The sequence below is a fragment of the Gopherus evgoodei genome, chromosome 14 (assembly GCF_007399415.2).
Source record: "Gopherus evgoodei ecotype Sinaloan lineage chromosome 14, rGopEvg1_v1.p, whole genome shotgun sequence".
NCBI lineage: Eukaryota > Metazoa > Chordata > Testudines > Testudinidae > Gopherus > Gopherus evgoodei.
Window position 1 is genome coordinate 10,747,091 of NC_044335.1, and position 12,442 is coordinate 10,759,532.

At 43.6% G+C, this 12,442-nt stretch overlaps 1 protein-coding gene across 7 annotated transcripts in view; it reads right to left on the reverse strand.

Moving 5' to 3' along the window:
* Nucleotides 1-12,442, reverse strand: part of PHACTR3 (phosphatase and actin regulator 3) — a 168,378-nt gene that overhangs the window by 85,164 nt on the left and 70,772 nt on the right. Inside the window, exon 1 of one of the 7 annotated variants that reach the window (XM_030533755.1) lies at nt 5,612-5,633. The exons of the other annotated variants lie outside the window; for them this stretch is intronic. The gene's annotated coding sequence lies outside the window, so the exon portion shown is untranslated. Of the gene's footprint in view, nt 1-5,611; nt 5,634-12,442 lie in introns of those variants that run through there. 7 annotated transcript variants of the gene reach the window in all.

Consider the following 12,442-nt stretch of genomic DNA (forward strand, 5'->3'; position numbering starts at 1 on the left):
GTACAGTGGTGCGATGGAATTGGAGAGCTTGGCCCACAAAAGGCAGGAGATGAGGACTGAAGAGCAACAGGAGCAGGAGAACGACAAACTGAGACAGGGAAGTCTGTACTGTGAGCTTGGCTTTGCTTTGGATTGGAGGAAACTTTGATAATGCAGGGAGGGCAGAGAGTTAACTCAAGTGTTTGTTTTCTTTTATGTGAAAATGTAGCAGCCCCTAGGAGGCCATTCTAGCTGACATAATTTAGAGCAGCCTTGAGGCTGCTCAAAATTATGCTGGGGTTACACTGGAGCCTGCCTGTCCACTAGGAACAGGGGGTATAAATGTAGCATCTTCCTCCAGCCCCTCAGGTCGTGTACTGGGCACTGCTTAGCCAGACTCAAGATTTAGTCCTTTAAATTTAAGTTAAAACTCCCTGAAATATGGACACAGAGGATGAAGGCTGGAAATGGAAGACTAATTTTAGGGCGGGTAAGACCAATCCTCCACTGCAGACTTTGATATGTCTTCTAACTTTATTGGTCTAAATATTTGTAATAAGGCACATATAGTTCTAAGGAAACTGATTTAATTGCCTAATATTTTCTTACTGCGTGCAGTTCTCAGATTTTGCACCGTCCGACTGAGAGAGAGAAAAATTTTAAATGGAACCAACGTAAGACAGATGTCCTGAAGTCATAAATATCAAGGGAATGGTCGACTTGGCAATAAGAACCATGTGAAAGCCCTCAGAGCTCTTCACCTTTACTCAAATCGTTTTTTTCTTTTTTGTGGATTGGCTATTTGGGAGCTAAGAAGACTACCACACAGAATGGAAGCAGTTCCCACATGCTGCAGCAACTCCTGAAGTAGCGCACACACCTAAATATCAGCCAGAACCTGCAGCCAGCAAGCTGCCCAGGCTTGCCAACTCTCCAACCATTTTCTGAAGCATTCAGCACATTTTTGGATCTGCAGTTAATATTTTAATTATGTTAAATATAATGTGGTTATTTCTCTTTTTGTGAGTCAGATTGCCTGGGGCTGGTCTGCAGGATTATGTAAAAGATGCACAGGAAATGTAAACAACTGGAAGCCAGATCAGATTCTCATAATCAGGGAAAGTGACCGTGAGCAAGAGCTTGAAGAGCACTCCAGTGTGGAAGGACATGAGAGAACCTTTACACAAGCGCATGTAAGCACAAGCTTAGCCTATAGCAGGGACTTAACACAGGGAGGGCTGATTGCTGTTCTGCAAGTCACAACTAGACAGTCAAATCTGCACCCCTCCACCTAGAGACGTCTGGCAGTTTCTCTGTGGCCAGCACATGGCCCTTTGACACCACTCCTAGAAGTAATGGTCCCAACAGTGGAGCTTTTGGATTCTGGAAATGATACACTTGCACCAGAAACATGGACTGGAGAAGGCTGTTATGATTTGATTTCCAGACCTCTGTTTAATGAAGGTACCACATCCTGCAACCAGACATGGTTAAAAATGAACACAGTTGCTGCTTGGACTGTTCGGTGGTTTATCTCACCTTTCACACCTTGCACTGTCATTTTTCCTTTATAGGTGTGGTAGATAGTGAGCATGCTCACAAGGAAAATAAGACATTTCCAGACTAGATCGGGTCAATGTTCATCTCAGGCCAGTATCCTGTCCTGGACAGTGGCCTGTTCCAAATGCTTCAGAGGAAGGTGCAAAAATGGACAGTTAAGTACAGTAGAGATTGGGGCTCTGTTAATCAGCATGCCCTTCCTACATGTTCAATCATCAGTGGCAGCAGTCTGATATCCAGGATATCTCAACTCAAAGCCATGGAAGGGATTCTGAAGTGACCAGTGGTGTCGCAGAATAAACCAGGCAAGAGGGGAGAGAGCCATTTTGAAGGAAAAAGCTTCCAATGAGAGATCAGATCAGAACAATTATGTTAGTTGAATTAAGAGAGAACTGCCAGGGCCTGATATGCCAGAGGTGCTGAGTACCTGCAGTCCCGCTTGGCTTCAGCTGGAGCTGGAGGTGCGTAGTACCTCTGCAACTCAGATCCAATAGAATAGTCCCCCCTTGTCTTATTCCTTTGTCATTTAAAATCTTGTTGGCTGGGGTTGAAGCAAATCGACTCATTTCTGCCAAGCCCCAGTCCTGTGGGGTTTCGTGGTGAGATGTCCATGTGCTCTGCTTGGGGGACCTCTCCCGAGAGAGAGAGAGAGAGAGAGAGGGAGGTGAGGACTAGCTATTTCCCAACATAAACATCCTGCAGATTTTATTATCTCCAGTGTTAACTCTGTTGTGAGTGTCTGGGTTCTGCAGGTTGACTCTTACATTTTTGGATTTTTCCTACTGAGCCAAAGAGACTATAGTTTGATGCCCAGACTGCTGTAATTCACAGTGTGGAATCTGTATGGCTGTTCAGCACATCAAGAACCAGAGCTGAGATGCGAGCCTTGCTGCAGAGAGGAGCTGTGAGAGCCCTTGGAAGTACAGTTGTGAATATTCAAAGTGGACGCAGGGAAGTCACCCTGTGGTGTTTAGGCTCTAGACCCTTCGGCAATTGCATATCAACTTGTTGGGCATTTAGGTAACTGCCATTAATGATAAGCGGAATCATGCCTGAACAAATTGCCGCTGCATCACTGCAAGAAGAACCCTGAAAATCTGCAACGTGAAAGCAGTGGAAAAATAACGCAGCAGACAAAAACGGCAGGCAAATTTGTGAGGCAAGGCATGCTCTGCTTCCTGATGAATCGGTTTGTAATGCAGCTCTGGGGCCTCTCTCCTTTATTGTCATTGTATCTGTCTTTGTTCCTCAGCCACAGAGTTAATAATGGAAGAGGAGGTTCCCTCTGAAATGAACTGACCCTTTGGCCAAAGACACTGTGGGAAGAATTGTAATGACCTTTAGGCTTCTGATACAGACATAACTTTCCATTGTTAGTGGCAGAGTCCTCTTTATCAGTGTTGAAGTCTGTGTCTAACTAAAAATAATGCTAAGGAGGACCCCGTTTCAGGGCAAACTGGGCCTGTAAAGGGTTAATGTCCACAGCTGACTATGAATGGTGCATGAATCGGGTGTCCAAGAGTCATATGACAGCAGCCTGGAAGTGGTACAATTTTATAAGAGAAGTTGCTTCCCAACCAGTGGGAATGACCTATAGGCGGCAGCCAGGGGTGGCTCTAGGAATTTTACCATCTCAAGCATGGGAGGCAGGCTGCCTTCTGCGGCTTACCTGCGGATGGTCCACTTCGAAGCTGCGGGACCACTGGACCCTCCGCAGGCAAGCTGCCGAGGGCAGCCTGCCTGCTGCCCTCGCAGCGCCGGCAAAGCGTCCCCCGCAGCTTGTCGCCCCAAGCATGCACTTGACAAGCTGGGGCCTGGAGACCCTCCTGGTGGCAGGGAATACTGGGAAGTGGTCTGGGTGTGGGATGAGGACTGTGCTTGGTTGGGGGAGAGCCAACTGGTGGCAGGAATGAGAGAAGGAACCTATGAACTTAGCTTGGTGTCCCAGGAACAGGAAGGACTATGCCTGCAGGGCTGAAAGGCTGCACAAATTTTGAACCCTGCTGACAAGAGGAGGAAATATTTGTGCCTGGGACAGCCATGTAAACTATTTGTTTTATGTTCCAATAAACAAGCCTCCAAACCAGGAAATCTTATTTGTAGGTATGATTGTAAATTTTCCAGAAATTGTAAGTGGTCAGAAAATGCTGATTGGTCAAAAGCAAAATGTTGTGCAGAAATGTTAGTTCTGATGACTATTTGTTTGTGGGGGGGGTGGGGGGGGAAATGGAACAGAATATTATGGTAAAAAAGCTATCTCACCCTTTTTGCAATGGAATGTTTGTGGTGTTCTTCAAAATGACCTTTTGTTTCAATTTTTTTATTATATAACATTTAAAAGGTCAAAATTGGAATTAACCACTTTGATTTTATCAAAATGAGCCATTTTGATTGACCCAAAACCTGGAATTATTTTTGGAATTTGTTTGGTAGACGATTTCAGTTACGTTTTGTTTTCTGTTTTGTTTCAGAATAGGAACCATGTTTCAAAATGGAAGAAATTTCCTATGAAGGAGAAAATCCAGTTTCTGCCCAACTGTGCTTATTTGCAGTATGTGGAGTGTGTATAATACGTTGTTGAGCAAGATGGTAAACTGAGGCCTAGATAATCAGGTGCTGGGATGAGGTAGGCTGACGCTCTAACAGACACCATTTGGCACGCCAGAAAAATATTCAAAGTAGGTAACAGCAAATAGCTGGGTCAAGATCAAATTCAGACATGGACTACGTCCTAAATTTTTGTCATATCAGTGGGCAGGGTATATGTGTTGGCCGACAGGTAGGCGTAAGCAGTGCTACTTCTCCTAGTCTGTTGCTGCTTTTATTTAAGGTATCCTCTGTTCAAGATTTCCCATCTCAGATACTCTTACGCCAGAGTTCAGCATCTTTAAAATAATAATAATTAAAACAGACAAGCCATGGGCCAGATTCATCTCTGGGGTAAACTCTCCATTCACAGAGTTACCTCAGGGATGAGTCTGACCTAGCAAATCTGTGCATCGGGACACGAAGGTGGAGGAAAAGCCTTAAGAAGAGTGGCTGAATAACAAAGGAGAACTGATGCCTCCATGAACATCATGCACAAAATAGCCCTGAGCCCCCAATCAAAGCAGGCTTCATTTCTGGCCACACCACCTGACTCCCAGCCTTGATGCCTGGCTGCTGACTGGTCTAGCATTTCACACCTCCCTTTAGGTAAGTGCTACTAGTTACTAGGACTCCTTGCCCTGCTACTTGTTACCAGGTTTCCTGAGTAAAGCTGGGTGAAATATTTTCAGCAAATAGTTGATTTACCAAACAAACGCGGGTTTGGCTGATCTGAAACTATTTGCGAATTTGATAATCATTTGCCAAATCATTCTGACCAAAAAACATTTCTTGGGCCTGGGGCACCTTTCTGAAAATGACTGAGATGGGAGCTGCCCTTGACTTTTAGCCCAGTTGTTAGGGCACTCACCTATGATATCGGAAACCCAAGTTCAATTGCCCCTCTGCCTGATGTATTAGGAGAGTGCCCTAACCCACTGTGCTATGGGGTAGTCTAACACAGAGCACTCTCAATCTCTCTCATTAAACTTGAGTCTCCCCTATGTCAAGTAAATGCCCTAACCAACTGGCTGAAAGTTATAAGGCAGGTGACACCAGCAGCTCCTCCTCCTTCTGCAGCCATTTCCTTTGCTTTATTTTCAAACTGCCCAGAACTAGAAATCAAATGGGCCATTTCAGGTAGAATAAACATTTTGTTTAAGCTAAAAGGAAGTTTTTGTCAACTTTCAAGATTTGCCAAAAAAAAAATTGGAATGTTCAGTTTTGGTTCTTGTGGAATGTTCTCCCCTCCTTCCCTTGAACTCCCAGAGAGAAAAAAAAACAAAAACCACCAAACAACCCAATTTTCTTTTTTATTTGCCCAGCTCTACTTCTGAAGGGGGTGGGGTGGGGGGCTACCAAAGCTACCGTGGACCAAAATCTAATTTTTCCACCCATCCCTATTTGAAAATTTCCACCCATCTTTACGAAATTAAGGATTTCCTTCTTATTTTTATTTCTGAACTCAAGGAGAGGAGAAAAAAACCTGTGGCTGATGGGAGGGGACTGCTCTTGTCAGGAAAGTTTGTTTCCATTCTGTCATGCTGAGCTTCCTGTCCAAGTATTTGAATTTCAGAAACGGCTTTAGCTGAAATAACGAAGGAACAGATTACTGTCATCAAAGAAAAGAGAATATGTGAGTGGCAACTCAAGCTAAATCTCTGTGACATAAATATACTGTATATATTTGAGGCTTGTGATTTCTTTCAGAAAATGTTCCTCCAGGAAGTTGACATATCACTTAACAGTATTACTTTAATAGAAGCAGAGGTGCAAAGAAATTAATCGGGAAGCTTTCATGCCTTTTGGATCAATGTGTCAAGTCCTAGTAACACTTCTTCTCATTTATAATGCATGGTCTGACACTAGTGGTTCATTAACAAAATTAGTTTTACAAAGTTTGTGTAAAGCAGGGGTACTCGATAGGCAGACTGTGGGCCAAACCTGGATCACCAGATGCTTTTGAACAGACCCCGAAATCTTTTTTATTTATTTGTCATTATTGTTTTTTAGTATTTTCTCTGGAGTCTGGACCCTGGCTAAATCTTGAGCAAGAATTTTTGACAAAAAATAATCGATTACCTCTGGCGTAAAGGAATCCAAAATGTGGTTTCCTCTCCTTTACTTGGAGAAGAAGGAAACCTACTGACAGTAAGAAAATGAAACCACTGAAGGATCGTTGTATAATCAAGGCTAATTCAGTTATCTCCACCTCTGCAATGCCTTGGTTTGGCAGGTAAAGCACGACAGGTGAAGCATTTGCACCCAGCAAGAATCTGGCCACCCAGAGCTGTGGTTCCCAGGAGGAAAACAAATAGCTCAACAGGCTGGTGCGGCCTGCTGCTCCCCTCACACCCACAACCACTGCCAGCTCCTCCTCCCTGCCCTATGAGGTTTCCCCAAAAAGGACTCCGTGCCACATGGGCATTGCAGACTCTCCTCAAAAACCTGTCGTCCTGGTGCTCCACGGCTAAGGACTTGAGGTTAGGACTAATTTCCATAATGCACTATTACCATTTGTACCAGGAACAATTATTTGGATACCTTTATTACAAAAATAAATAAATAAAGAGGTTGGGAGAGTGCTGGCAGAGAAGCTTTCTTAATGCCAGGGGCTACACTGAGTGGTTCAGTTCCCTTCCCTCCCGGTTTAACAGCCTGTGATCACTGACCTTCCCAGCAATGAACAAAGTGGAGCAGGTAACAGTGTGCTACGAGAGACTGGGCATTGTAATAGCTGCACTGGCATAGCCAGCAGTAGTCAGGCACCAATGCTGTTGGAATGATGCACGTATGGCCCTATGAGGGAATCTGCAGCCCCTCAGCAGCTTTCCTTTCTTACTGTGGGTATGTCTACACTGCAATTAGATGCCCATGGCTGGCCTGTGCCACCTGCCTCATGGAGCTCAGGTTGCAAGGCTGTTTCATTGAGGTGTACGCATTCTGGCTGAGGCTGCAGCCTGAGCGCTGGGATCTCTCCCCTCCTGCCTGAACCCGGATATCTACCCTGCAATTAAACAGCCCCACAGCCCGAGCTGCGTGAGCCCCAGTCAGCTGGCACGGGCCAGCCATGGAATTGTAACTGCAGTGTATACATATCCTGTGTTACCTTCATAAAGGGTCTCTCCAAACTACTGCAGAGATGTTTCTTCATGATACCACGTGCATCTTACAGAAGAGACATCACATTAAAGAAAATGGGTGACCTTTAATCTAAGAGTCCCATGCTCAATAGCAACTTGGGAGCGGAGTTGTTATTAAAATGATTTTTGTCTTATTTTCCGTGGAAAAAAAAAAAACAAAATTCATCACCCAGAAACCCATCTGTCTAGTGCTGCCTTTCTCATTCTCCCAATGGGAACCAATGTCTGCCAGATATATGGTCAGCTCTCAATTTTATATTCAGTCCAAACCTGTAAATCAGACTGATAACCAAGGACCTCTCTTCTGTGCAATTTTTTGCACATGCACTTTACAGCATAATTCCCTTCTTTTCTCAATGCCCTATTTCTGCTGCACCACTTCACCATGATGCTATTGCTGCATCTGCTATAAAAATTTGCCTGCCTGATGGAAGTCAAAATCGCCCATCCTTATTCCCTACTCTGCTGGCCTCCTCTGCGCCACAACTCCCCTGCCTCTGTTGCCAATTTATATCCATAAATGGGCATAAATCAAGCATCTTTGGTGCAAATTTTAGATCTAATGTCTTCTTAGAGGACACCAGGCCTTAGAGATAGTGGAAATATTTGAGTGCAAACATAAGACAGAATATAAAATAGAGCGGTGATTGAAAAAGATGCATGAAAATGGATCTAATAGACCAATTTGACTCTTCTTCTAGTGGGGATGCATCCATCTAATCTAGAATAGAATGTGACCCTTTGTGGGGGTACTGAGGTACTGGGCCCCTGCAAGGGCCAGAGCCAGTGAGCCCTGTTCCAATTAGCCCTGGCTGCCACACCTGGGATGGATGTGGGGTTTAATCAGTAGAACCATCTGGGGATGGAGGCGCTGATTCCCCTGTAAAGAGCAGCTGGGGTGTGGGGGAAGAGAACCAGGGTGAAGCTGGAGTGAGAGAGTTTAGTGGAGCCTTGCCAAGGCAAGGAATGGCTGCTGGGAGCAAGTGGACTCCAGCAGAGAACCTGTAGGTATGAGAGTAAAATTTCCAGAGAGGGAAGGCCTGGGAGCTCTTAGCAAGAAAGACAGGAACTTGATGGAGATTTGAGAACTTGCTTTTGGGAATGAGTTAATTGTTTAAATAAATCCAGCCCCAAAGAGGAGAGGGCTTCATTGAGAGAGCCCTGAAAAGTAGAGAACTGAGGCGGGCCATCTGCAGTGACCTCAGGCCACAAAAGGAGTGCTTAGAAGGTGGACGATCCCTTCACAGTGGGTCTCTGATACTCCTGCATTTCTTTGTATGAAAACCCTGCTGAAATCCTTCCTGTTAGGATGCTCTATTACTTCAAGCCTGAGAGTGTTTGTTTTCTGAAACAGCAATTACAATAATCTTCAGAAATGCTCTTCAGAACTCAGTAAACAATCATGATGACCCATTGCTTTCCTCTTAGCTCTCCTTTTCCCCTCTTTCCTCCCCTCCCCCCAAAAGAGAGAGAGAGAATAGAGTATCTCAAACAGTGCACAGTTCCAAAGGGGCTGTGGTAATACTCAGCCGTCACATCTCATGATAAAGTTCACAGTTTCTATTCTTTAGCGTGGCAGTATCTTGAGGATCAAATCAGCTTGAAAGCACTTGTCTAATTGAACTGTAATATCCCTAAGCTTAAACACTGACCTGACTGTGTTCAAATATGAATGAGAATTCCTGGTGGCCCGTACTTTGAAAATGGAGATTCCAAGACCAATCTTTTGGCTATTGTTGCCAACATCCATGCATATCTGTGAAACCTTTTCGTAGATCCTAAGGCACTGAGGTGCTTTTGAACATTTCAACCACTGATGATTGAGGTTAGAACAACTTGCATGTGCATATCAGTTTATTATGCTAATTATTGCCTTTTAATCAAAAATGCACAGGATGTTTCTTATGGGAATGGTAGGGACCCCTCAAACACACAGAATGAAAACAGAAAAGATTCACAAAATATTAAGCTATATAAAATGTTTCTCATGCAGGTTTCACAACCACTACACAAGAAGGTGCCTGCACTTCTTTTACGATTAGTGGGACGAAACAACTACATAGCTATAATCCTGGTCCTGCAGTGGAGATAAAATGCTACTTGCCTTACAAGGAAATGATGGAGGAGAATGGCAAAGTTCTGTAATCGTTAGCTTCCATGTCACCCATCAGCCAAGCAGAGAGAACTGCCAAGAAAGTAGCTGCTCTTGAGAAAGGTGAAGAGCTGGTGCCTAATTTTCCAGCCTCTGAACAGCTCTCACCTGAACAGACTAGGAAGCAGGAAAAGAGATAGTAATACGGACTGATTCCATCAAGAGAAATTTTACTGGGATGGTCTGTACACAATTCCACTTCTCCAGTCCCAGGCCCAGGAAAGAGTTTTCATCCTTGGATGTCAAACACTGTATTTAACCAATGCTTCCCTTAGATGCGGCACACCCTACCATAACTCCATCTGGAAATGCATATAAGCAGTCTCTTGCTAGGCCAGCATGATTACTGCTCTGTTAGCAGCTGAGTCTCCATGAGTCTATAATCTGACACTGAATGGTTTGTTTCTTTTCTGAAAGCCAAGGAAAAAAGATTATCATGGTGGGAGAGGGGGAGAAAGTGAGAATCTTTTCCCAAAAAGTAAATGTAGAATCCCTATCATTTTTGCTCAGCTAGAGAAAAGAGTATATCTTGAATTACACTTATTTAACTAGCAGAAAATAACAGTGATTTATCAAGCAGAAGAGGAAAAACCTTTAAATTACAGAGCTTTTTGGGGCCAATATTTTGAACATTTGTCATTTTGTTGTGCTGAGGGGAACCTGTACCATCCCCATGATGGATAACAGATGAGTTTTAACATTAGCAGGGAATGATGCTGCAATATTTTAGAAAAGGAAGCCCAATTGCTGCATATTACAGGCAGATTTTCCTTACTGAATGCCTTTCTTCACAATTTAGAAAAGCACTTAAACCCATACTTAACTTTTAAATATATGCTTAAGTTCCCATGACCTCTTGCTGAATAGGGATGCTTTCCAGAATAAGGACCCTTCATCTGTCTGTAGTTCTCTAGCACAATTTGAAGGCCACATGAGAATGTAGCAAGTCTACTGAAAGGGTCATTCAAAATGCCATTAACGACTCCTTAGGACTTCCCATAGTTAAGTTTGCTAAAATATTATTGGCTTCTAAATGTTGCCATTCCAGACCATCTAACTGGAAACAAAGGTGCAAAATGAACTACTTGTCAACACATGGTGATGGAATAAATTGCCATTTAGCACTTTATTTACAAGCCAATGTAATGCATTGTATTCAGTATTGCTGATTTTGTAGAATAGGGGGCAGGGGAGTGAGGAGGAGTCTGACAAAATGCATTTAGCATCTTCTCTTTTTGGCTTTGATCCTGCACTTAAACAAAGCCCCTTCTATTGACTTTTATTTGGAGTCTTCTCCTAAGGAGTTTGTTGCAGGGTCAGGGCCTTAGTTGTTGTTAATTTCTTGCTTCATAAAACAGCATCAGAGATTTTTGTTCAACAATTATCAACAATTTAAGGCAAATCAACAAACTCATTGGTGACTATTACTGTGGTTCTCTGTATTTTTAAAAGATTACATTTAAAATAAATGGACTTTTTAAAAAAAAATTATTCAATTTTCACATTATTTTTTTAGGAGAAATCCTCTTTTGGGGCTAGTTAAGTTATGTGTTTGATGCTTAGCAGTATGTGAACTGCTGCAAAGATCACATCATACTTCAAGAATCCTGTAATGAATAGTTTTCAATCCAATGTAGGATGCTGGTTAGGAACTGGCCAAAACCAGCATCCTTTATTCTGTAGATGTTTGTGACCAAGTAAAAACAGTAACAGTTACTTAACCACTTGATTATAAATTGTTATTTTGACAGTATTACAAATGCTGATGGGTATGACATAAGTCTATAGTCATAGCCAAAACAAGGTGCCAGTTAACTAACCTTAAATAAAGAGGCCAAATATTGGTGACCCATTCCTTTTGTGTCCCCCTGTGTTTGCAATGGGAAATAGAACCTATAGTATTCAGGGTGAGGTTATTATAACTGCAAATACTTATTCTGTTATCGAAAGCAACTGGTGAGTTTTCACCAGTCGCCAGTGTTGCTACTGTACTTGTATCACGTGGGACTCCAAGGAGGAGAGAGCATGTCTAACCAATGAAAGCTTTCCATTCAATCTCCTTTGTGTAATTTTAAATGGTTTTCATCGCTGCTTGGAATGAACATAAACAAATTTCAATTTTGCTGCACAACCAAGCAGACGAATTTATGGAAGGAGAGTTAAATACAGCAACAAAGCAAAGTGCCTCTGGGGAGCTCTCTGCTCCCTGGCACAAACATCATCTTTCCTGTCCACTAAGGGAATGAGACTAACGATGAGCTCTCTGCTTTTGTGAAGGCTCCAACCGTGTACCCAGATGGCACATGGCACACAGAGTTCATTGGCTGTAATGGTGCGGGATCATCAGCATGCAGCTTCTCTTGATGAGCCTGTGTTTGAGCAACTTCAGTACAGTGGCTTTTTGTAACATTTACCAGCCCTTGTTTACATATATTTGAGGCTTTCTTACATGGGAATTGTAACCTTGTGTCACAGGGTCCTGTGCGGGCTTTCCCACTTTTGTGCCTGCACCCTGTGTTTAGGCTGGTATAATAAAGATTGTTCACTCCTTTGTTGGATCACCCAAGTATCTTTATTTACAGTGCTCATGCAGTTCCCAGATCCCCTAATAGTGCCCCACAGATCCTCCCCAGGATCTCCTGGCCCTTGAGGCTTCCTTGTTGGCAAGAAGACAGAGATACTGCCCTCCTGTCTCCTCCCAAGCTAGCCTCCTCACTGAGGTTTGCCCAGGGCTGTTATAGCCCTTTCCTGCTCCAGCCCAGCTGTCACTACTTAGCTCGGTATGTTCCTCTGAGCCAGCCTTCATTAGGGCTTGCAGCTGGGCTCCCTGCTGAATACCTGCGTCACTACACCTGGCCTCCTGGCCAGAGAGCAGGCTGCAGCCAGCATTTTGGCAGGGCTTTAAAGGGGGGTTTACCCCTACCCTGCCACACCTTGTCTCTTTTTTTTCCTACCCAGAGTCCTCTGCTTCTTAGACCACCATAGAGGTCTTAAATCTTCCCTACCATCCTCAAAGGTAAGT